This window comes from Ovis aries, chromosome 3 (assembly GCF_016772045.2).
Source record: "Ovis aries strain OAR_USU_Benz2616 breed Rambouillet chromosome 3, ARS-UI_Ramb_v3.0, whole genome shotgun sequence".
Taxonomy (NCBI): Eukaryota; Metazoa; Chordata; class Mammalia; order Artiodactyla; family Bovidae; genus Ovis; species Ovis aries.
The window spans coordinates 191050170-191072735 of NC_056056.1; the positions used below are offsets into that span (position 1 = coordinate 191050170).

The following is a 22566-nucleotide window of genomic DNA, read 5'->3' on the forward strand; positions in this document are numbered from 1 at the left end:
AAAAAAAAAAATTCCTGCCCGGTGTGGGTCATCGCCGCGTTATTTACAATCTAGTTACTCGGCAGCAGACGGGGAAGCCAACTCCGGGCTCTTTCCCCTTCGGATGGACAGAGAGGGCGACCGGGCGGCCCGCGGCAGGAAGGAGGTCAGGGTGGGTTTGCGGGCGCCCCGGGGGCGACCTGGAGGGAGCCCGAGCCCCCGCCCCGCCCCCGCCGCACCCCCCTCCCCCCGGGGCGGGCGCCGGGACGAGCTGACCGGCGGCGGGTGCGCTGCCCTCGCCTCCCCCATTGTTCCGACTGTCTTTTTGCCTTTTGTTATTTGCGCTCGCATTGTGTTGTTTGTCTCTGAAGCCGCCTCATGACCAGCCAAGGGATTTCACCTCGTCCTTGAGAGCTACACGGGGAGCGCGAGCGAGCGAGCCAGAGACTGGGGGAGAGGGACGCGCGCGCGCACACATAGACACACACACACACACACACACACACACACACACAGAGTGAAAAAAGGCGAGCCACCAAACCCATCTCCAGTCTCCTCCCGGGGGGCCCCCCAGCCCGCCACTGTGCCACTTTGCATCCCGCGCCCGAGGAGACGCAGAGGAAAGCCGGTAAGGTGCGTGAATCGCAGCGTTTTAACTTTGTTGTGGGTCCCGACGTGGTTGCGGGCAGCCCTCCAAGGCGCAGCGCTCTCCCCGTGCCCGCCGCGCCGCACTCGCTCGCGGCTCCAGCTGGAGAGCCGGCGAAGGAGGGAGGGGGCCGCCGGCGGAGTTTCCTCAAGTACGGAGGGAGGGGGACAGGGTGGGGGCGCGGGGAGGCGGGAGGAGGTTCGGGGCTGACAGCCGCCCCGTCCCCCCACCCCTCCTCGGGGGACGGCCGTCCGCCGGGGACCCCGGAGTGCGGGCTTGGACCCAGTTCAGCAAACGGGCTAACTTTATATATTTCGCTCGGGGAGCCTGCGTGCCGCTGCCGGTATTGTTTTGCAAGTGGTGGCGGTGGAGACGGTGATGAGCGAGGCGGGCCGGAGCAGCGCTGGGAAAACGCTAAGGCTGGTCCGTGCCTCTCGGCCGGCGCCCCGCGGCAGCCCCTCAAAGTTGGTCGGGGCGGGGTGGGGGGGTGGTTCCGATCCTTCCCAGGACGGACGCGCGACCCCCGGCCCACCCCACTACCTGAGCGCTCCCCCGGTTGTCTTTTTGTTTCGCTTTCTGCCATCCCTCTCCGCATCAGTCTTCCTCCTTCCCAGCACCCCCCCCTCCCGGCCCCTCCCGCCCGGAATTTCGGAAAGGAGCCTCATCCTTGTGGATTCTAGGGATTTCAGACACCGGAAGCTTTAATGTTTAATTGCAACTACTTTTTCACCCCCCACCCCGCTCCGAGTACGAAGTGGAGACCGCTCACGTGTTGTGTCACTTGAAGCGCGGGTTGGGGAAACCTCGCTTGCACTTTGGGCTCCAGTCCTAAAGCCAGGAAAAGAGGTTATACGAGTTGAGATCAAATTGCATTTGGAAATGTTTGCGTCTGTTAGCAGCAGTTGGTTGAGTATTGATCGGCTGGCATGGGATGCACACGAAGCACTGTTTACATATTTTAAAAGTAACTTCCCTTCCACGTTACAAAGCGAAATCTATTAATACATAGGTGGACCCTGGTGAATATCTAAAGACGCTGGCCTCTGTGACCAAAGGCAGAGCGGTGGCGAATGTGAATTCATGTCGTTATCTTCCTTTCCCAACTGAAAGCGGGTCAAAATGAAAAATTCTGTGACTGTGCAAAACGATGTTCTCAGTGCCAGCCAGCCCAGGCACTCTGGGTGGCAGTCAGCTGTACTTTTTGAGAAAAGTTTAGGGATTGGTTCTAACCCAGTTGAGATCCTCACTATATCCAGATATCCAAAGTAGTTTCTCAAGAAAAGCATGAGCCGGTTTCCCCAAGAGACTGCCTTCAGGCCCAGCACAGTTCTTTCGTTCAGGGCAAGACCAAGGAAGAGCTGGGGGATTTTGGGTAATAAGTGTGGGAATCTGCAGAGAGACTAGACAGAGTGATTTGTTTCCTTGCTGTTCATAAATAATGGCCCCTAGTATCTTTCACACACACACACACACACACACACACACACACACACACACACACACACACAAAACAAAACAAAACAAAACCACACAAACAAAACAGGCCAATCAAGAAGGTGTGTGGGAGATTTGTAGGCGATGGACATTTCAATCAGAAAAACCAGAGCAGACTTTTTGACCAGGATTACCAGGAGTAAGGCTCGATTGCCAGAAGTGATTAGGTTAAGGGCCAGATGGTTTTAAAGTATACGGAAATGTTTTTTAACTTTGACTTTTATAGCATTTACAAGGAGGACGATCTCTTAGAGTCTTTACAGAACTGCTGAATTTTGATCTGTCTAATTTTGAAAGAATTCAGCTGTACGGTGAACTGCCATTAACTCTGATAGGAAAGGAATCTGGTTTCCAACGCTGATACATGGGAGAGAGTTTCTGGGGGTGCTTCTTCCTGATTTAAATATAGCTCTGAGGCTGAAGCTTAGATAAATCCAGCCACAATGATTTAAAATCATAAGTACTTACACTGAAAGTTCTCTTAAGCATTGTGTAAAGTTCTCCTGCAGATTATGTCATTAACTGTTTATTCCTCAGAAGTATACAAGATAAAAATCATAAGCATCACTTAAAACTGATGCAATACAGCATCAGTTAAATCCTTAAACGGGTAGGGATGGCTTTTGTTTGCCTAAAAGGTAGATCTTTCATCACATGAGTTGTTTAAAAACATTTAATTGTGGGGATGGGAAGGGATGTGCATAATTATTTAGTTATTTGTGTTAATTATATAGCAGCATACTCGCTTGAAATTCTTTTTTTTCCCTTTCTTTCCAGTGGTCTTTCTAACAACCTTGTACATGCAGAAATAACAGAGTTTTTGTTTGCTTGTGGGTTAAAAAAGATCTTTTTGTAGCCATTTTGAGTGGGCAGTATTGAATCAATCTGATACAGACTTGAAAGAGTACTCTTAATACAGGAAAAAAGAGCTTGAACTCTTCATACAGAAACCTTATACAGTTTTGTTGTTGAGATTGAACAGTTCTGGTTGAATGGCAGACAGGATTCAAAACTCAAACTTATTTGGTAAATAACCAGGCATTTGAGATCCAGTGGTTATTTCAAGTTAAGTTAGTTCTATACATGTAAATGCACATCCTGTTTAGACTGACACATGGTTTTGTAAAAGAGAAAAATGAATATATGCTTATAAAGATGTTATCTGTGGAGTATATGGAGTAAACAGTAAATAACAAGAGTGAAGTTTATACTGAGATATAGCTGCTGCTTCTTTTTTTGATCCTTTTTGGGCATAAGGCAGAAGCTGTAGGGAGAGTTTAAAATTTCATTTTCCAGTTAAAAAACTTGAATGCTTGGAGATTTTTTTTCTCTTTAAAGCAAGTGAAAAATATGATATAATGATTAAAAGAACAAACTGTCTTCTTGTAAAAGCTGTATCCCTTTGTTGAGTGATAGGCAATCATTGTTTTGAAGGTATGTCTAGATTATATAGGCTCCCCTGGTCGCTCAGACGGTAAAGAATCCACCTGCAATGCTGGAGACCTGTGTTCAATCCCTGGGTGAAGAAGATCCCCTGGAGCAGGGCATGGCAACCCACTCCAGTATTCTTGCCTGGAGAATTCCATCGACAGAGGAACCTGGCGGGCTACAGTCCATGGGGTTGCAAAGAGTCGGACATGACTAAGCAAATAAGTACAGCTAGATTATATAAAAAATATAATAATCAGGGCAGGATAAAACTTGTTTTTATTACTCTAAAATATACTGGATTTCAAATAACTTAGAGTTCTAACATCGAACACTGTGTAGATTTCCAGCAGGTAGAATTGTTTGTTATGATTTATTGCCATAACCTGGATGATTGACCCAGTGTCTGATCACCTCTGGTAGCAGAGAATGCTGTAATTAGAGTTTTGAGAGTAGCCTGGAAAACTTATTTGTCTAGGCCTGAAGTTGATGCATTCCCTCACATGCTTATCACACATCTTTAGCCTGAGAAATGGAGGTTTATTTGAAAGGCGAAGAAAGTGCTTGGCTGTTTCAAATAAGCTATATCCTGAGCTTAGATTTGTAGATAGTTAATAAAATAAAAGTCTAATTTTGTTCCAAACGTTGTTTTAAAACACCCATTTGTAAATTGTCTACATTTGGTTTTCATATGTTAATGATTTGGGATCTGAAACTTCTTTCAGAAAGGCATTTTGGTTTATCTTAAAAAACACCACACAAAACTGTCTAAACAACTCTGTAAATAAACTGTTCCAAATGCCTCAATTTGATGAATGAATTAAAGAATTATAGTTCTTAATCCAATTATGATCAGTCTTGTTATTTCCATTTCCTATTTGAGGGTGCTTAGGGAGTGGGGATGGTAAATGATTCTCAAATGTGAGTGGGGTCTTTGTTGTTTATTTTCTGTGTGTGATATAATCACTCATACCTAGGATTTAGGAGAAGGATTTCAGAGGAAGAAGCAGACTTGAACCACCTTCAGTTAAACCCACAGTGCATTTGCATGTAAAGTTGCTTTTAATGGAAGAGTAAAATGAAGTTTTTAAGACTGTGAAGCCAGGATTTAACCTTTTGCTTAAAAATAGTGATTTTTATATTTAAAGGGGGCGAATTGGAACACTTAAGGCCCGGTAGCAGGGTAGATACTCAGCTACCTTAGACACTTTCAGCTGGGTCATATTGCGACGTTTCTATGGTAATAAACTTTACTCTAGTCAGTGTCCTTGTTTTAAAAAAGGGGAATATGCTTTTTGGGTTGTTTTCTCCCAACCGCTATGCCTTTAGCTGCCTTCATGGGTACCCTTGAATGCTGTCCTGATCAGGGGCCTGGATTTAGGATAGGCCCTTGATAACAGCCCAGTTTGCTTTAATGGACTCTTTTGAATTTTTGCCCCATTTGCCCAGTTTAACCTCTGGCTCATCAACTAATGGATTCAAAAGTGATAATAACTTGTTATGGTTTAATTATCTAACTAAATGTTGTTATCATTAATATTGCAGTTTATTGAGAAAAAACATGGAGTATCAAGTGAAGCTACCAGGAAGAAATATTTATAAACTTAGGCATTCTTTTTGTTGTTGTACCACTCAAATCATACCTTACGGGGAAGTAATTACCCTGCTTTTGAGTAAGAGTGACATTCAGTGGGGGAAGCATATTAATAAAATCAGGGGGGAAATGAATGCATTTAAAGAATCAATGCAATAGCCAGCCTTTAAAAATTGAGTCTTAAAATTTCCGAGAAAAAACTGCATCTCCAGGAAGTGGCACTGGTGGTGACGGTGTTGGTATTGAATCTGCAGGTAGAGATCCTTTCATTCATTTTTTAAAAATTGATTAATTGCGGTTCTGGGTCTTTGTTGCTGTGCAGGCTGTTCTCTAATTGCGGTGAGCAGGGGCTACCTCCAGCTGCAGTGCGCAGGCTTCTCATTGCAAGGCTTCTCTTGTTGTATAGCATGGACTCTACAGTGCACACAAACTTCGGTAGTTGTGGCCCATGGGCTCAGTAGTTGTGGCTCCTGAGCTCTAGAGCACAGGCTCAGTAGTTGTGGTCCACAGACTTAGTTGTACATGTGGGATCTTTCCAGGTCAGGGATCGAACCTGTGTTCCCTGCATTAGCAGGAGGATTCCTTACCACTGAGCCACTGGGAAAGCCCCCATTCATCAATTCTTCATTGCTGAAAGTTTATTAGAAGTTTAAAAATGAGCCACCTGATTATATCTTTGATGCTCTATTCAGTTACCTCATGATTATATGCTACCCCTTGTCCAAAGGGGATAAATAGAACAGCAAAGGGATGCACTATTGGCGTTCCCTGGAAGCTCAGTGCCTTGTCCCTGCAGCACCAGTTCAAGTCTGGGAGCTAGGGAATTCAGGAGGGAACCAGGATGCAAAAGAAGCCAGCCCACTAGCCTTCAGAGCTTTTCAATTTAGGTCTATTTATAATTCTTACAGGACTTCACTTGGAGTTCTGAACATTCAGTGCTCTGCCCCTTTTCTTAACCTCTAAAGCTGGATATTATAATCCTTTTCTTGTAGGACTATTGCCTGGATTACACTCGATATTGTATATCAGATTCCTAGCATAGGGTGTCTCATGAACTAGGTGTTCCGTAATTGTTAGCTGCACTCCTCTCTTCCTTCAATCAAAGCTAGATTTTGATCATTAATAATGTTCAAAGCTTCATTTTGTACTTGCTTTGAACTTATTTGAATCCAAGAAGAAAAATATATCACTTTCTTGAGGCTGAGATCAACACTTCAAAATGGTGATTCAGTTAACATCTATGTATGATCTCTGACAATGTGGTTTTATTAAGATGCTGTATCTGGTGCAAGTGTGAATTCTATCTTTTATTCATATAAATGTTCCTTCGTGAAAGAAACAAAAGCTTTAGGACCTAACTATAGATCTCTCTTCTTGTTACAATTTTTGATTTCTTGTTGCAGATATAAACTAGGGAAGATTTATTGTGATTTTATCCATGGAGAGTCATCTGCCTCTGGGTTATATTAAGTTTAGCATGTACGGATAGAGAGAAGTTCCACTTGGAAAAAGAAATAAGTCTGCTTTTGCATTGTTTTGTCCTATAAGTCAACAGTTCCTTCAAAGAGAATCTCATAGGTTTGTTTGTCTGAATTGGGTGCAAGGAGAAAGACACAATGTATCATTGCTTACTGGAATAGATGGTATACAGAACCTGGGAAAATTAGTTCGTTTTCTTTTCCCAATGATTCAGAGAATTTCTCTGTAAGTCAACTGACCAAAGATAAGGAAAAGACTTTTTAAAAAAGCAAATAACTTGGTTACTGCATTAGAGTCCATCAAGAAGTAGACACCAGGATGTGATTCGACATGTAAGAAGTATTTTGCAGGGAAGGCATAGGAGAAGCTGTGATCCAGGTTTGACACTTACGCAAGGAGAGAGGGAAGGAAAGAGGACTGAGTAGGAAGAAGCAGGATGGTAGCTGGATGGTTTGGCTAGAGAGGTGAGAGTCAGCCATTGGAGGAGCCTCTGTCTCAGTGGAGTGGCAGCCCTCACTGTGCTCGGTCCTTGGCCAGGAGCAGCCCCGGAAACAGGGCCTTGGAGCACAAATGACACTGAAGTCGTAGAGGGCCAGCTGGTGGGGGCACTGAGTTTGTTATATCCTGACCACAGGAGATCTGAGTGGGGTAGTGGTTTGGAAGTATAGCCTTGAGTACTGGCTCTAGTTGGGTGGTGATGGTGGTGGTGGTTTAGTCGCTAAGTCGTGTCCGACTCTTTTGCGACCCCATGGACTGTAGCCCACCAGGCTCCTCTGTGCATGGGATTTCCCAGGCAAGAACTCGAGTGGGTTGCTGTTTCCTTCTCCAGGCAATCTTCCCAACCCAGGGATTGAACCCATATCTCCTGCACTGGCAGGCAGATTCTTTACCAGTGAGCCAACAGGGAAGCCCCTGGTTGGGTGCACCTGCCACTAAAAAACAGACCTGGTGATTTCTTTGAGTTCTGACACCTTACTTTCCTCCACTGTAAAATGAGAAAAATGATTGCATCACAAAAATGTGTGTAGCACACCTCACAGAGTGCTAGTCAAGACTGAGATTCTATGAGATTCTATATAAATCCACAGTACCACGTGTAGCACAGAGGACATGCTCAACATATATTTCTCTCTTTTTAATATATTCATAAAATGCAGTTGAGAGGTATAGGTGAATTGTATCAGGGGATTGTAAATATATTTTAACAACAGGTAGTTCATGTAATTAGAAGGTATGGTTTCTGCCAGCAAGCATCCTTCATGTTCGCCTTCTCAGTCACCCAGTTTAGCTCTCAGGCTTCAGTCCTTATTTTTATGAGGCTGTCAACCGTGCAACAGATAGACCAGCTGCTGACCTTGACCATCTTCAGGTAATTTAGCCTAAAGTGCGAGGTAGACGGCACTCTCTCTTCATTTCCTTACCCCTCTAGGCTTCCTATTCGGCCGAGAAGCAACTTGCACTGTAAGTCTGCATTTTATCTTGAGCCTCAAACACCTTGCGAGTCTTTGCTCCCCTATGTTTCTGCTCCTAAACCAACTTTCCTCACGCCACAAAGCACTGAACTCAAGTGGCCCTCAGCGCGAGCTACTGCTGTGATGAGTCACAGAGCCACCAGCACTTTGTTTCCTGAGATTTGATCACTGCCATGAGCAGTCCTTCGATTGTCAGCTAAGAGACCCTTCAGGGAGTTGTCCCTTAATAGAAAGTCTCTTTTCTTCTCTCCTGTTGTAACTTTAAATTAAAAGAAACTGTAGAGGAGCTGGTGGCCTTGCAGCAGTTCATTCTTCTACCCACTGGGAGAACAACATCTGAGAAAAGACGTTATTGGACTGAGAATTGAGTTGTTGCTATTTCTTTTGGGCCAGCTTGGGGGGTGGGGCGGTTGCGAGGGAGGATCTGGCTCTCAGTAACATCATGGGGGGTGGGGGCGATTCTTTGGTGCCTGCTGGGGAGCCTTTGGGGGAATGGAAGACATGGATTTAGCATCTTGGGATAATGAGATCACTGGTGTCTTGCCCCTGAGTTTTAGGTGGTTCTGTGTATTGTACTGTGGGAAACTGGCACTGGGACAACTTCAGAATCCAGGGAGGATGGGAGGCAGGAAGAGGGAGCTAATTTTTGACACATTCCTCTGACGAGTGCCCCCTCTAGGGAATCTGTGCCCAGGATAAGGACTGCTTACTGTGAGGCTTTTGGCATAGTTTTCCCCAAATAGTGAGTGCTGGTTGCTTCCATGTCACTTGTTAAAAAGATTGACAAACGGAACGTTTGGAGAGCCTCTCTGCTGAGCCTGACACTGTATTCTCTGCGGTTTCGGGTCCATTCCCATTCTGGGTTAGAACCTGCCCTCATTTTGGATGTCTGCTGGGATTCCCTGGTGCCCTTCATGGCTACTGAAAGCTGAAGTTGTTTGATGGGTGGGAGAAGGGGCTGACTGCGTTGTGCATGGGCGTTCTTGTGATGCCCGCTGTCAGTACGCCGTATTGGCAGCCTGTCACGTGTATCTGGCACAGGCAGTCTCATTACTTTCCTCTTGGACTGGGAGCTGCTCTGGAACAAGTGCATACCATTTCTTAGAATTATGTCTTGACTTTTCCTACTTCACTTTCTCAGCCGCATTTCCACTGTACCCTGATGGCTAGCAGAATAGTCATGCCTTTGCACATTAAATCAGGAAGTGAAGTGATAGTTTTAATGCACACTAATCAAACAAATCTCGAGTTTGTTTCTGTTTTGTTTCTTTCGGCCACTTAGCCTGTGGGGTCTTAGCTCCTGGATCAGGGATGGAACCCAAGCCCCACTGCGTTGGAAGGCAAAGTCTTAACCACTGGACCACCAGGGAAGTCTCCTCTAAGTTTGTAAAGAAAGTTAATCTGTGCTAAGTTGCTTCAGTTGTATCCAACTCTTGGACTGCAGCCTACCAGGCTCTTCTATCCATAGGATTCTTCAGGAAAGAATACTGAAGTGGGTAGCCATGCTCTTCTCCAGAGGATCCTCCTGACCCAGAGATTGGACCCAGGTCTCCTGCATTGCAGGCAGATTCTTAACCATCAGGAGCCATTAGGAAAAGTTGATGGGCTCACTGTTTATTTCTAGGGACCTCCTCAGCCCCACAAACATACCTCCCTTCTTCTGTCACTGCTTATTGGGCTTTTTTCAACCTTTCTCTTCTGACAAGGTCTTTCTCCTCCTACACCATATCCACATGCATTAAGTTAATCTCACCAGAGGAAGTGAGAAGTGGAGAGTTTGCTAAATACACAGTTGCCTGATTTGAAAGGGGGTAGCCATAGGTGACAAACATTTGGAAGCTGAGCTCCTTGAGGGCACAGCATTGTATTTCCAGCACAATCACAGTACTTGGAACAAGGTAGCCACAGAATCAATGATGGCTGAGCCAACTTGTCTTGCAGACTAAGCTGCATTCTGATTCAAGGTGCCCAGCATGATTGGGAGGTGAGAAAAGTAGTAGTGGTTAGGCATCGACCATGTTCCAGGCACCTGCTAGGTGCTTTACATGGATAATCTCATTTAATCCTCACAGCCCACATATTAAGTGGCTATTACCTCCTTTGCACAAACAAATTGCAAGGGGTCAGGTTCCTCCTGTCTCCTCAACTAGTAAACAGGAGAATCACTGCCTGGATTTCAGTCTTTTTGACTCAGCCCCTCGTATACTCTTTCCATCATGCCGTGGCCAAGATGCTGGTGTGGGTTCCTATCCATGAAATGCGAGCACTAACCATGCCTTCCTGTCTACCACAGGGGACAGTTAGGAGCAGGTGAGAAGTGTAAAGTAATTTCTAAACATCACTTATCATTATCAAGTACCCGCTGATCCATTTACTAAGCCAAAGAATATTTATTGAACACACAGATAGATATTGCTTAAGCTATACTTAACAGGAAATATTTTTACTTGAAGCAGAGATCCTGAATACATAAAAACTGACATCAAAGGAATTTATAGAGCAGTGTGTCTCAGAGGTGATCACCCAGTCATCTTGCTGAAAACCACCTGGGATGTTTTTGAAAATATGCTTTTCTGTGCCCCTCTCAGACATAAGAAACCTGAACCCCTGTGGTTGGGAAGCCCTCTAACCCTGAATTTTTTACAAGCATGACTGGTGATTCTTTTGCACATAAAAGTTTGAGAACTAGTGATAAAAACTTTTTATTGATTCACTTTGGTAGTAAGTTATATATATGGCTTATAGGGGTAAAGTAAAGATGTTCAAGGAGTAGTGGAAGTGCCAGAATAAAGCACAGGTGATTGTTGGATTGCTAGAAAGACTTTTTGGTGATTTGGTTTTAGGTTTTTGGTCATTTATTTAGGTTTTAAAGAACCTAAGTAAGTTTGAGTATATAGAATGCTAGCATGCTGAAGGTCAAGAGTGATGGGACCTGCCACAGAGTGGGGTGGGTGGGGGGGAAGGATGGCAGTTATGTGCATTCCAGACTTAAAAAGATTTTTCTTTTCCAGGACAGATGGAGAGGTAAACTGAAGACCTGGGGTTGATTTATTTATTCGGTTCCATATCCCAAATATTTAGAACAGTGTGTGGAACATAGCAGGTGCTTAAAGACCTTTGCTTAACAAATGAATAAAAACAGGTGGAGGGAGAGAGCAATGTGGAGAATAGATTAGAATAGCTTGATTATGATTACTGTGGTTAAAGAAATAGAGAAGGAAGATGCTGGGAAGGAATCCTAGTGAGACCAGATAAGGACAAGTTATAATTAGACTAATATGGTCCTTACAGGAGAGTGCCTTCAGACAAACAAATAAACAGCGCAAAAGCAAACCTGGGGTTTGTATGGGATCAAATCATCCAGCTGCTGTTTGTGTGTATTGTCTTGGGAGCAGCAATTACTACATGAGGATAAGGACTGAGTCTGTTTTGTTCTCCAAATGATCAGAGTCCTTAATAAATATTTATTGAATAAGTGACCGGGTTTCCACATGGGCTGGAAAAGAAAGCTTTTAAATGATGCAAAAATATCTTGTAAAAAGAGAAAAAGAATCTTGATGAATGCTAACCAATAATGGATGATGATGAAAATAGCAAATCTTCGTAAAAACTGCAAGTTCTTAAGCAGTCTATTTGGAATTTAGGAGCGTCTCCATCTGATGGTTTGCCTGTCACCAGACAGTGCTTGCTTTGCTGTTCATGTCACTTTCATTTTGCTGTGTCGAAAATCCACTGTGATGCCTAGCACAGTGCCTTGCCGATGTTGGCTATTGAATAAGTAATTCTGAAGAGTTCAATCCGTGAATGAAGGGTATTGACTTGGGGTGGGGGAGGGGGGAAATCGAAAGCAGATGAGGAAGAGAGTTGCCTTCCTTCACTTAGAATTCCCAGAGTGGCCTGTGGTCCAGTGACCTTTAGCAGGCAGATTTCCCATAGAACTCAAAGCCTGGGTATTGTAATCTTGGGAAGAAGGATGCTTGCTAAGGTAATGACTGCAAAGGTGGGTTCAGCATTGTTCAGAGAGGCAGCCATTCATTTGATCTGGAATGTCAGGCTGGAAAATGTATTGGGGGAAGAAACGGTAAAAAAGTAATTCTAAACCTAACAGGAGTTTCAGTAGAAAAATGGCTCTAATTCAAGCGGTGTAATGTTAACATCAATGTGCGTCTCGTGGCTCAAGCCCCGCATCCTGCTTTGGAAATAAAGGGAGATTGTGTAAAGAATTAGCAATACAAGGCATTTTTAAGTGCTTTATTGCAGAGGCCTGTGATACTCTGTGAAATCTATGCAGGCTTTTTCTTCCTGCTGTGCTTAATTTCAGAATCTGATGCTATTACCTATCCTTGGAGAAAAAAAAAAATCACTCTCTGTTAACTCTTAAAAACCGAGTTTAGCAGTGTGCTGGCTTTCAACATAGTCTTTCTGACGTTTCTTGGGAAGAGAGAAGTGGTGCAGGTAGCTATGGAGAGGTTTTTGCCTCCAGGTTTAGTATCCAGGATTGCTCCTAGGGGGCGGCATTAGAGTAAGAGGGCAAGTTGGAAATAAATGTCGAAAGCATAAGTTTAGAAATGGCTCAAGCAGCTTGAAGAATAAGGTCTCTGAAAGAGTTGGCAGAGCTTGTGTTTGGCATGGATCCAGATCAGAAGCCAGAAAGGCAGATGCGTCCTAAAGAAGATCAGGGAGAAGCCAGGACAGGAGTTAACCCTTTACAACAGAGCTGACTATCTTCTTGTGATGTGAAGAGAAGCCCTCCACGTAAGTTCCCTGACGTGCCATCACCATGCTCCTTCACCTGTCTAGCTTGAAATAACAGCTAATGTTGATTGACAGTTTACTGTTGCCAGGCATTGTGCTAAGCAGTTTATTTTTATTGGCTCTTCCCAGGAATTCTCTGATGTAGATACATATGTTGATCCATTTTACAGATAAGCAAACTGAGCTGGCCCCAAGTAGTAGAGCTGGCATCTGGTGGAGCTGAGACTTGAACACAGAGTGGTCTGACTCAGAGGCTGGGGCTCTTGCCCACTGTAACATGGGAAGTATATTTTAAGTCCAGTTGAGTCATGGTTCAAAATGATGTTTGTGTTTTCCTCTTCCTCTATACACATACTTTTATCACTCTAGGACAGGCCCTTTTCAGCTTGTTTCTGAACTTTGGCAAAGTTCCCTGAAGTGGGATCTCTCCTTACAATTTACACTGTTTACGGCTGTCAAGTCAGTCTTCCTGACATGCTATTTAGATTGTGTTGCCCCTTTCCTGAACATTCATGGTGCCTGAATACCATACCCCGATGGGATCCAGACCTTTAAGTCTGCTTTCTAAGGGCCTTACCGTCTTCTCCAAGCCTTCTACTTTTTCAGGCTCATATTGGAAACTGTCCTTTTGAGACCAGTTTGCTTCTGATCTGGATTCAAGCTGAGTATGGTTTCCCAAAAGGCTCTCAAAGTATCTGTGACACATGAGCCTTGTCAACTCCTTTCAGAATGCTCATGTCAGGAGCCCTCCAAGGGTATCTCATGAAAAGCCAGTGCTTGCATCTGAACTCTGTGACTCGGGGAATTTTTCCCAAATTACTTTTCCATCTGCTTCAGACCTCCTCATCATCTGACTTTCCTTGGTTCCCAATCCACTTGACTCTGGGTTTAAACTTTCTCTTTTGATGTGTCTATTCATTCATTCAGTTCAGTTCAGTTCAGTTCAGTCACTCAGTCGTGTCCGACTCTTTGCGACCCCATGAATCGCAGCACGCCAGGCCTCCCTGTCCATCACCAACTCCTGGAGTTCACTCAAACTCACGTCCATCGAGTCAGTGATGCCATCCAGCCATCTCATCCTCGGTCGTCCCCTTCTCCTCCTGCCCCCAATCCCTCCCAGCATCAGAGTCTTTTCCAATGAGTCAACTCTTTGCATGAGGTGACCAGAGTACTGGAGTTTCAGCTTTAGCATCATTCCTTCCAAAGAACACCCAGGACCGATCTCCTTCAGAATGGACTGGTTGGATCTCCCTGCAGTCCAGGGGACTCTCAAGAGTCTTCTCCAACACCACAGCTCAAAAGCATCAATTCTTCGGCTCTCAGCTTTCTTCACAGTCCAACTCTCACATCCATACATGACCACTGGAAAAACCATAGCCTTGACTAGATGGACCTTTGTTGGCAAAGTAATGTCTCTGCTTTTGAATATACTATCTAGGTTGGTCATAACTTTCCTTCCAAGGAGTAAGCGTCTTTTAATTTCATGGCTGCAATCACCATCTGCAGTGATTTTCAGTAATCAGCAAATATTTGTTGAGCACCTACTATGAGCCAGACCCCACTTTAACTGCTAGAGAGTCTGTGATGTATGGAACAGGCACATACCTTATATACAAATCCTTGTATATCACCTGCATTTATGACTGTAAACTGTAGAACTGTATTTTGCAGGAGTATATACAACATGGAGGAGAAGTGTCTGGTATTTTGGCAGGATAGCCAGAGGAGGCAGCCATGAGGAAGTCACACTTGAAGGATGGTTACTGAGGTCTCATCAAGGTCTCATCCCTGGTGGCTCAGATAGTAAAGAATCCCCCTGCACTGTGGGAGACCCACGGGAGACCCAGGTTCAATCCCTGGGTTCAGAAGATTCCCTGAGACGGGAGTGGCAACCCACTCCAGTATTCTTGCCTGCAGAACTCCATGGACAGAGGAGCCTGGTGTGCTACAGTGCATGGGGTTACAAAGAGTCAGACATGACTGAGTGACTAACACTTTAATGAGGAAAAGAGGACAAGAGAAAAAACCTTTGAGACATACGAGTAGTATATGCAAAGGTTCCAGAGAGATGGGTGGGTGTGTTCTTGGAATTAGAAAGCCAGCATTGGTGGAGCAGAGTGACTGGGAAATGGACATTGATGGGGCTGCAGAGGTGAGTCTTCAAAGGTGAATCTTCAAATAAGAGTGATAAGAAACCCATTGAATAGTTTTAAGCAAGAGACTGATAAAATTTGTGACCAGAGCATGTAGACCAAATTTAAGAGAAGAAGGAATGGATTTGGCAAGCTTGTAAGGAAGCCGTTGCAGTGATTTACACAAGAGAAAGATGGTGGCTTTGATTTTGGACTTTAGCAGTAGTGTCAGAGATGGAGACAATAGGAGAGGTTTTACAAGCAAACACAGAGGGGAGATCACCCAGTTTCAGTGCTTTGTATTTACCCCCACCCCAATTCTACCAACCTAATGGAATATTCCATCTGATAATGAATCATTATTTTCCTGTTCATAAGTTTGGAAAAAAAATGTGTAAGTCCATATGCTTCCCAGGGACGCTGCTGGCTGTATCTATACCTCCTTTAGCCCTTGAGTATTTAAGCATAGTGGAGAAGGAAATGTCTACCCACTCTAGTATTCTTGCCTGGAAAATTCCATGGGCAGAGGAACCTGGCAGGCCATAGTCCATGGGGTTGCAAAGAGTTGGCCACAACTGAGCACATCAGCAACATTCAAGTAGAGAGATTTGACACAAAATGTGTAGTGTCTTCTGTCTATACATATATATTTGTTTTCATGTTTCTGGACTTTCCTTTGGTATATATCATCCTTTCCCATAGATTTCCTGAAACACTACCCATCCCTTAATTTCCAAGTTGAAGTTTGCTTTTTTTCACAGCATCCTTACAGAATCTACTGACTGATGCTTTCTCCTTGTGATCTGATGATATGTACATCTACAGCCACTTTTAAAGCTTTGACTGTTCCATGTTATAAGCATGTTGTGAACATGTCTTATCTTTTGAGAGATCCTGTGAGTTTGCCTAGGGATGTGGGTTTATAGTTCAGTATTATACTCCTATTGTGGATCCTCATTTACATCTTTAGTATGGCAGACTACTTAACTTCTCTCAGTCTGTGATTCCTCATCTGCAGAATGGGGATAATTATATGTACTTCATAAAGCAGTTGTGTAGAATCAATGAAAGAAAGAGTATAAAGTCTATAAAACAATCCTTGGCCATAATGAGTTCTGCTACATGATGACATTTTATGGTCATAAATGTTATTCTTTGAAATCAGAAGACTGTGTCTTATTACTACTTTTATCTACTTGGAACTCAGTAAAAATTTATTGAGTTCACATTTAAATTTAAATTTATGTATCACTTCTGCCAGGGAATACAAATATAAGTACATCTTGGTTCTTGTCTGCACAAACCTCTATTTGATAGGGAAGTTAGTAACATAAACTGGTAATTATGTATCAGTGTGATAGGTATAGTGTTAGAGTATTTTGAGAGCAAGGAAGAGAGGTTGGGGAAGGTTTTCTAAGTGAATTGAAGTATGAGCTGAGTATTTTGTTAATTAAGTGTATATTGAAATAATGTGTATATGTTGTGTGAAACTCAAAGCTACGTAACAGAATAGCACACCTGTCTTATTGATGATCATGCCACTCCTATTACTTCCAACTCTATCTATATTTCTGAATAAAATGTTTATTCCTTATTTTCCAAAAAATGTGAGTTATTGATTGACTTCCTACTAGTTGGCCTTGAGTATAAGAGTACTATACTGCTCTTCCCCCACCCCTGCTTCCTAACATAACACATATTCCTTTCCCATTATCTCAATGTAGTTTCATCTCCCTCCTTTTTTTTAGTTAAATCAGTTCAGTAAACACAATTACAGGAATTCCCTGGTGGTCCAGTGGTTAGCACTTGGTGTTTTCACTGCTGGGACCAGTTTGATCCCTGGTCGGGAAGCTAAGATCCTGTAAGCTGTGAGGCACCCCCCCACCCCCCGGCCAAAAAAAATAATCCCCGCAAAACAAAAATCCAAACAAACAAAAAAAAACAAACACACAGTTACTTTGACCCTGTAAGTGTTGCTGACCACTGAAGATATTGTAAATTGATTACTTTTACTTTTTAAATAACTTTTTTGGTTTTCCTGGAGTTAATAATGGTTTCTATTCAAACCCACAAGTTTTAGTAAAAGTGTTCAATGTTTACTGGAATTTCTGAGTTAGGCTTAAAAAGGGGGAGTAGCATAAGCAGGGTAGATGTTGGGGGCAGTCAGCCGTGGTTCGAAAGATCATTTTATCACTGACATCATTTAGAATTATTCTTAGAATTAGATAATAAAAGCCCATTGGCTTTTAGTTAGTTATATTGTTGTTCTTAAAATTTCTGCAGACTTGCATCCACTTATTGCCTATACTTGGGCACACTGCTTCTGCCAACCTGCCCTTGGTAAGGCTCTGAGTTAAGCTTAGAAAGGCAGAGGGAGGTACTCTGAGAAGGGAGGAAGGTATTCCAAGCAGACAGGACAGTGTGACTACAAAGGCAAGAAGGTGAGAAATAGCATGGTGTGTTTGTGAAATTACAGACAGTGTGGTGTTGGTAGAATATAAAGTGCATGATAGGAACCAGCTGAGATGAGGCAGTGATGTTGGCAATGGTCGGATCAAGGTGATCGTTTTGTCATAGACCCAAATGCCACAAATTCTGTCTTGTAGGTCATGGGGAACCTTATGGTGTTGAATAATATGGTCTGTTTTGCTTTTGAATGAACTAATGGCATACTGGACAAAAAATGGAAAACTGTCTCCTTAAGTCAGCAATTAAAATGCCTATTTGGTGCATTTAGGGGTACCCCGCCAATAAAGTTTTTAGAGCACACAATCCTTTAGAATGTGTGCATGCATGCCTGCACGTGGATGCGTAATTTATGTACATGTGTTGTGCTGGGCCTAACACTCAGCCTGCAGTAAATGCTAAAGGCAAGGTTCAGCTTAAATGACAGTTGAAGTAATAGTAGTAGTAGTAGTAGTAGTAGTAGTACTACTACTACTACTACATCAGAATTCCCTGGAGACCAACTCTGACATGTAGAATTGCACGCATTGGGTTTATTGGGAAGGCTCCTGGGGACAACAGCCATGAAGGGCTGAGGAAGGCAGGATGAGTCGAAGGACTGTGATGCAGCTGAGGCTTCAGCTAGCCTATGCGTAACTCTGGAACTGGACGGCTCCTCAGAGATGTCCTGAACGGAGGCAAGTGGGCCAGGCCTTTGTTGGTGCTGGATGTGAGCCATCCCTGGGGAGCAGGGGGAAGTTTGTATGAGGGCAGTTCTTCAGAGGGGGCTTGGATGCGAGTATTCAGCAGCCAACACTCTTGGAAGCTGCAAAATGAGTGCCACCAAGTAGCACACTACAGTATCGACTAAATGCAACCCTCTGAGACTCTACTTGTTTGAATTCCCATAGATTTTCCTTGAGATATGGCTGACAAAGGGGTAAGCAGTGGGTCTTAGAGATATAGTTCTGCCATTTTCCCATGTTTATTTGTGTTTGCATTATTAGTATTACTTTGAAAACCTCTGGGCTTTTGTAGGATGTATTTTAAAATCATTTGTTAGCTTCACGTGCATTAATTTAGCTAAATGTTTAGACGCTGTAGTCCATAATGCCACAATGTGTGACAAAGTGGTGAGACAGAAGACAGTGGCATTAACATTCAGTTCTTCTAGTTGTGAAATGAAGGCCCCTGTGGCAATCTATTAATAGTTAGATTAAAAAAAGAAATATGTGGATCATCTGGAACTTCCAGCTTTGGAGAAAATGCCTTGATGAAATGAGACCAAGAGAACATTTTAATTGGAGGTAGGATAGCTGATTGGACATAGACATATGGTGGTGGAGATGGTGTCTCTGTGGATTGACAAAGGAGGAGGAATTCTTGCCCAGTATGCAGACAGGAGTGTAGCCTAGGTTTTCCGGGTTCCCAGACAGGCATCCAAGTCAGTGTTCTCCTAACTTCCTTTGATCATGTATATACACCATCAGTAAAAAATATTGCTTTACTAATAGTAAGCATACAAAAAGAGACATTCAAAGGCCTGAGATAAAGAGGGAATAAAGAATATATAGTAAGAAATGTAAGCAAAAGTTGTGAAATTTTCTTTTAGCATGCTAGTGGATTTTTTTAGAACCCTCCTTGAAGACTTTTTCAGCTAATTTTCTCAAGTGTAAAGTTATACGCTAAATAGGGGAGAAAGTACTGGCAACAACCTTTGATGGTTTTATGAGTTTGGTCTGTGCAACTATTTAAATATGAGAGCATGAACTACAGGTATTAAAAAATAAGGTTTTAGAACGGGCTTCCTGATGGCTCACTGGTAAAGATTCTGCCTGTAGTGCAGGAGATGCAAGGATGTGGGTTTGATCCTTGTGTTGGGAAGATCCCTTGGAGTAGGGTATGGCAACCCACTTCAGTATTCTTCCCTGGAGAATCTCATGGACAGTGGAGTCTGGTGGGCTACAGTCCATAGGGTTGCAAAGAGTCGGACCTGGTTGAAGCAACTGAGCACGCACGAACACGAGGTTTTAGAACACAGTTGTGGTATTTTACGATATTTTAAAAATCCTGAAGGGACTCTGTGTGTGTGTGTGTGTGCTAGCCAGGGTCAGGATGACTTAGCATTTCCTCCTGTCTAGCAATTCCTCATAATTAACTAGAAGGTTGGGGCCACACTGACACCATTACCCCTCTGAATATCTGGCTCTAATTTATAAGCCATATCCTGTCTAATATGCCAGAATGCTTTTGAATGTTCTCTCATTGCTTATTTTTTCTTGGAGTCATAGATTTATAAATCAGTTACATGCAACAATGAAAAGATGTCTTTTTTTGTGTCTCTCAGCAGTAGAGGACCTGAGAAAACAAAACCTTTCATAAATGCAGTAAGTTCCTTCATGTCCTTTTGGAATTTTAAATGTGTATAAGCATTTTTGTAGCAAAACTCAGCCTTACTTTAAAGAATTATTCTAGATTTGTTTTGTGCCTGAACTTTGGATAGCTTGGCTTCCTTATTAACATCTTTTATTTTGTTAATCAAAGTTCATTTTAGTTGTGTTTTCATTTTTATATTTAACAGTGTCTGCTCACAAATCGTTGGTTGCTTCGAATTTCTTGGAAGAAAGGGGATAAACACATTTCAGGTAGCATTATTATTACTTTTCATTAGAGATTAAAAGGTAGCCAGATTTGCAACTGGTATATAGGTCTTAATAAGGATATAGTAATCATGGTTGGATTGCCAAGAAAAAGTAATTGTATAATCTTAAATATAGTTCAAAAGTTATAAGGTAGAACCTCATTATGCTAGAGAATGGTACTTTTTAAAATAATAAAGAATTTATTCCTTTTTAAATAAACATTCAAATGATCTTTCTAATTATTGAGTGAAGGACAAATACTGTCTCTCAAAAAATATTGTGCCCTGACATTTTCAGGTGATTTCATCCATATTTTTATTCCATTTATAACTATTTGTGTATTGATCTTAATTTAAAATTTACAATGTTGCTATATTTGACTGTGATTAACTATATTCATTAATTTAAAGTGTGTTTATTGTGAGTCTGTTCTTTGTCACATATGAGATATGCTGACCTATGGGGTTACCATGGTGAATAATAGAGATTTGGTCCCTGCCCTTATGGAGTTTCCAATTTAGTGAGAAAAATGGAGATTAATCAGCTAATCACACTTGAGAGACATTCTTGTCTAGTGTAATTGTGACTGGTAACTGGATTGTTAATTTAAAAAAATTGCTAAAGCATAGAATCATTGCTTAGATTGCTTTAGAATCTATTGCTTTAGATACATAGAATCATTGCTTAGAATCAAAGCATAGAGAAATGACATATTCCCTATATATTTTAGCATTTTAAACACTGTTTACTCAGTTTATTTATTGCTGTTCCATTGTTTATCAATATTTATTAATTTACCAATTAATTGATGTATAGTTGGGGCTTTTAAGGATGAGTCTCGAGTGCTACTGCTTGTCGAGTGTGATAAGTCACACTCGAGATATATGTTCTATGGTTTTTGATTTGCTAAAAATGATAGGAGAGCTAAAAGGCAAGCAATTTAAGCGCTGAAATTGGTCTTTAAATTATTTTTAATAATTTTTATTCTAATTTTATAAAGCTATTTGAAACCTTATATGAGTTTTTAAAAAATTTACCTTTATTCCTTCCAAAGCTTTCCATCTAGTGTTACAAATAACATCCTTTTTGCCCTCATATTCTCTCACTTATGTAATATTTAATGCATTTGGTCAATTACAGTAACAAATAGAAATGATATAAGGAGACTTGGATCAAGCAGATAAGTAAAGCAGTTAGAGTAAGTGTGTGTGGTGTGCTGGAGTAGCCTTTTCACCGTTAGCGTGCCATGGCTAATTCTGTGTTTCACAGAGGGGATGGAGCACATGAGTTACTCTGGTGATTAGGTGAATGTAGGTTGGCTGTGAAAGTTTTACTCTAGGACTCCCGAGGAGTGCTATGAAGTGTATTATGGAGACAAGTATAGGGAGCTTTAAGGATATTATCAAGTTGTTCAGTCGCTAAGGCACGTCTGACTCTTTGTGACCCCATGGACTGAAGTGCACCAGGCTCCCCTGTCCTTCACTATCTTCCAGAGTTTGCTCCAATTCAGATCCATTGAGTGAGTGATACTATCTAACCTATTCACCCTCTGCCTCCCCCTTCTCCTATTGCCCCAGAGTGGCTGGGGCACAGAAAAGAAGGGCAAAAGTCATGAAGAATGAGGCTGGAGGAGGGGGCAGGAGTCCTGTCACATAGGGTCTTGTAGATGCTGCTAAGGTTCTGAGTTTTTATCACAAAAGTAAGGGCAAGTAGTTAAAGGATTCATATTTGCATTTTTAAAAAGATCATTCTGGCTGTTGTTTGGAAAGTGGAATGAATAGGGCATCAGTTCTGTAGTGATTAGAGTAGTCTAAATAAGAAGCATTGTCCTTGTCTCCAAACCTATTCTTCCATTTTTCAGGGCCTTATCCTGCTACAAGTCTAAACGGGTCCTTGAAATACTTGAGGAAAAGCAGAACCTAAATTCATCATAGATATAAATCTTTCAGTATCCCCAAAGACCAGGAATAGTATTTTCTATGGTGTACTTTGCTTACCATTTTTCCTTTTATATTTGTATTTATATTCACAATTCCAGCACGTCATGTTTTCAAGACAATAGAAAAAAAGGGAAAGGCATTCTTTTAAGCTTGTACCACACTATTGATTTTCTTTGAAAGGACAACAAGTGTGTTTATTTTATCACTGTGGGTCTAAAAATTAACCATGAAACATCATTTTCTACTTCTAAACTATGTGTAACAAAGAAATGCTTTATTGCAACTTCATCAATAATTCAAATGCAACTTAAAAGAAACTAGGGCAGCACAAGGAAAAAAAGCACACTTGTTCCATAATTGAGTCGATTAAATAGTATTGAGTCCCATTGTCATATTCATATTGATGAAACAACTTTTATAACTGCAAAGACTCTAATAAGAAATAAGACCTCAGAATTATGAGACAATGTCATAGACATTTCTGTATTATTTTTTTTCTACTGTAAAATACAAATAGCGAAAGCAGGCTTTTCCTTGTGTGCGATAATGAAGGAACAGCT

The 22566-nt window shown here is 42.2% G+C and overlaps 1 protein-coding gene across 3 annotated transcripts in view; it reads left to right on the top strand.

The window, feature by feature from the left end:
- Nucleotides 1-230: 230 nt before the first annotated feature.
- The window catches only part of SOX5 (SRY-box transcription factor 5), a 1147842-nt gene continuing 1125506 nt past the window's right edge, over nt 231-22566 (top strand). For 2 of the 3 annotated variants that reach the window (XM_042247392.2, XM_042247394.2), the window contains exon 1: nt 231-612. The gene's annotated coding sequence lies outside the window, so the exon portion shown is untranslated. The remainder of the gene's footprint in view (nt 613-22566) is intronic. The other variant, XM_042247393.2, reaches the window with a different exon arrangement.